The sequence below is a fragment of the Gossypium hirsutum genome, chromosome A13 (assembly GCF_007990345.1).
Source record: "Gossypium hirsutum isolate 1008001.06 chromosome A13, Gossypium_hirsutum_v2.1, whole genome shotgun sequence".
Lineage (NCBI taxonomy): Eukaryota > Viridiplantae > Streptophyta > Magnoliopsida > Malvales > Malvaceae > Gossypium > Gossypium hirsutum.
Genome location: NC_053436.1, coordinates 626,284 through 629,263, shown reverse-complemented (window position 1 = coordinate 629,263; position 2,980 = coordinate 626,284).

The following is a 2,980-nucleotide window of genomic DNA, read 5'->3' as shown; positions in this document are numbered from 1 at the left end:
GAGTTGCAATAACCTTCTCCACTATCCTAGCTTCCTTGAGCTGCTCTCCAAGGAGCCTAATGCTGTTAACTACAGCCATAATCCTGTCAGAGTACTGCTTGATAGTTTCTTCTTCCTTCATCTTCAAATTCTCGAAATCTCTCCTTAAGTTCAGCAACTGTTGCTGCCTTGTCCTCTCTGTCCCTTGAAACTCCTCTTGCAACTTGTCCCAGGCTTGTTTTGGTGATTCACAGGCCATAATCCTTGTGAAAATCACATCTGACACTGAGTTCTGGATGCAAGACATGGCTTTGTGCCTCTTGGTCCTCTCATCAGCATGCTGCCTGATTTGAGCCACTGTTGGATTGCCTCTAAGTGGCTCTGGTTCAACATCTGAGTTGACTACCTCCCACAGATCGAAAGCTTGTAGGTAGGTCTTCATTTTAACCACCCATATGTGGTAGCCTTCTCCATTGAAGACTTAAGGTGCAGCTGGTGAAAAACTTGATGAAGCCATGAATTTGTATAACAGATCCCTTAAGAAATAGGCTCTTGATACCAATTGTTGGAGCTAAGTGCAACAAATAGCAAGGTTCAACAAAAAGCTTGCCGAGCAAGAATCGAGACTTGCGGCAGAAACAAAGAAGAAAAATGAAATAAATTTTAAGCAAAGCTAAAATAGAGAGTATATGGATGAAATCTTGATTGAATTCATTCATTTTTTTAAAATGGCATAAAGCCTATTTATACAAGCTTACAACTTGACAACTTAGTTGGAATACAACTAAGTTTCATCATTACATCCACTTAAAATAAATCACCACCTACTACCACTAACAAACTTAGTTGGAATACAACTAAGTTTCATCATTACATCCACTTAAAATAAATCACCACCTACTACCACTAACAAACTTAGTTGGAATACAACTAAGTTACATCATTACATCCAAATAATAATAATAATAATAATAATAAAACATGTGATTGCTACATGCTAACCATTGCTTCAATAATTTCATCCGATAAAAAATACCACAAGTTGGGATTATTTTTGACAGAAAACAAAGGAGAGTTGAAGCAAAGAACAAAAGCCAAATGAATTTGAACAAGATCATCTCAAAATTGATCTTCAAAATCAGATCTTTTTCATTGACTTGAGAAGTATTTACATTACAATGAAATATGGCAGTTACCTAATGCATAATATGACCAAACAAAGATTGAATTTCACACAAAAGAAAGCTGGCATATCAGCCATTACATCAAATCCAAATCTAATCCTACTAACTTTGATGACAAGTTACAAAGAAACTAAGTTTAGTTACATAGGAACAAAATGAACTGTTGCACTTGGTTTAGCACCAAAGCTGGTCTGTATGTCGAGCTGCTGCTGGTTCTCATGTTGCATTGCAGGCCAAAATTTAACACATTCATAAACTCTGAATCCCAGTTACCTTCATAATATTTTTCTCCTTTTCAGTCATATCCTTCATGTAGGCTGAGTGCAACTTTCCAGCTTGAGTAACATATGGCTTCCTCTCCTATTACAGAAAATACTCCGATCGATACCTCCTTGCTCATGTTTTTCGAAGTTTCGAACTCTTCCCGACCAACATCAACCAAATTTCCGTCCTTGTTGGCTTCCAGAAACCTTTCCCTAGGAAACCAACCAAACGAAAAGCATAATTCAGTTTACTCTCTACCATTTTCTCACCAACAAACATGAAGTTCAAATACATATATATTCATATACATATATAATAAGGGGAGTGAGATCGGGTTTTCTAGATTCGAATCTTGAACTTAATGTCAACCAAGAACAAATCAACAAAAGTAATTGCCATTGAACAAGTGGCTTGGTTGACAATATGAAATTCAAATATGGTTCACAGGTTGAATGTAACAAATTATATGGGCATAAAAATAAACAAAGTTGTGCCTTCTATCACAAGAATATAACGAGCTAAGGAAGATCTCTTGGAACCAACATGATCCTTTATGGTTGCTTGCATGGAGATTTGAGGGACCACAAAGAATCCGAATGTTCTTATGCCTCACTTTGAAAAAACGCCTCCTTACTAATGCCGCACGGTTTTGAAGAATTCGATGCTTGCTTGATCGGGAGTGGGCTATACAGATACGCCATGTGTATTGCAAGAAGCAAACTAGGAAGCTAATTATTGGGATGTATCAAATTAGTTAATTTATTATTAAATAAATCAATTTAGTCCATGTATTTGTTAAAAAGAATCAAATATTATTAAATTGTGACAAAATTAACATTTAATGTATAAAAAATATCTAGAAAATTATTATTTTTTAATCACAGTTCAAGTTTAACCCATGGTTGTTTGAATAGGACTGGATCGGTCGGTCAAACTGATTGGAAACCGACCGTGGTACCGGTTCAAAGAAAGACACTAAACTGATTGAACTAGAAAAAAATTTGGTTGAACCAATTTTTTTAATATTTTTATTTTTTATAAATTTTTAATGATTTATTTAATTGAACAAGCTGGACTGATTAGACTCACAATTCGGGACTTGATCAATTCTACCATCGGTTCGGTTTTGAAAACTTTGTTCCAAACAAAAAATTTAATTTACAAAACCATAAAACTTTAAAAATATTAACCAAATCGGGAAATGATATTTTTTAAATAATAAATATTAACTCTATTCTAATTTTGTCTTATTTGATTTTTTTTAATAGTATAAAGACTAAATTAATTCATTTAATAGTAGAGAGACTAATTTGATTAGATCCCTATGTAATAGAGAGATCTCTCACACTATTTTATTTAACAATGATCCTATTAAGATTGAAGTGGTTGAGCAAATGCCGAGCAAGTTAGAGCATTTTCTATTAAAGATTATCTTAAGAAAGCCAATTGGTGGCTCAATAATTGCATAATTAGTCTATTTAACTTTATTATTTCTTTAATTTACTAAAAAAATTTAAAAATCAAAATTTTATTAGGATAGCAAATTTTTTATT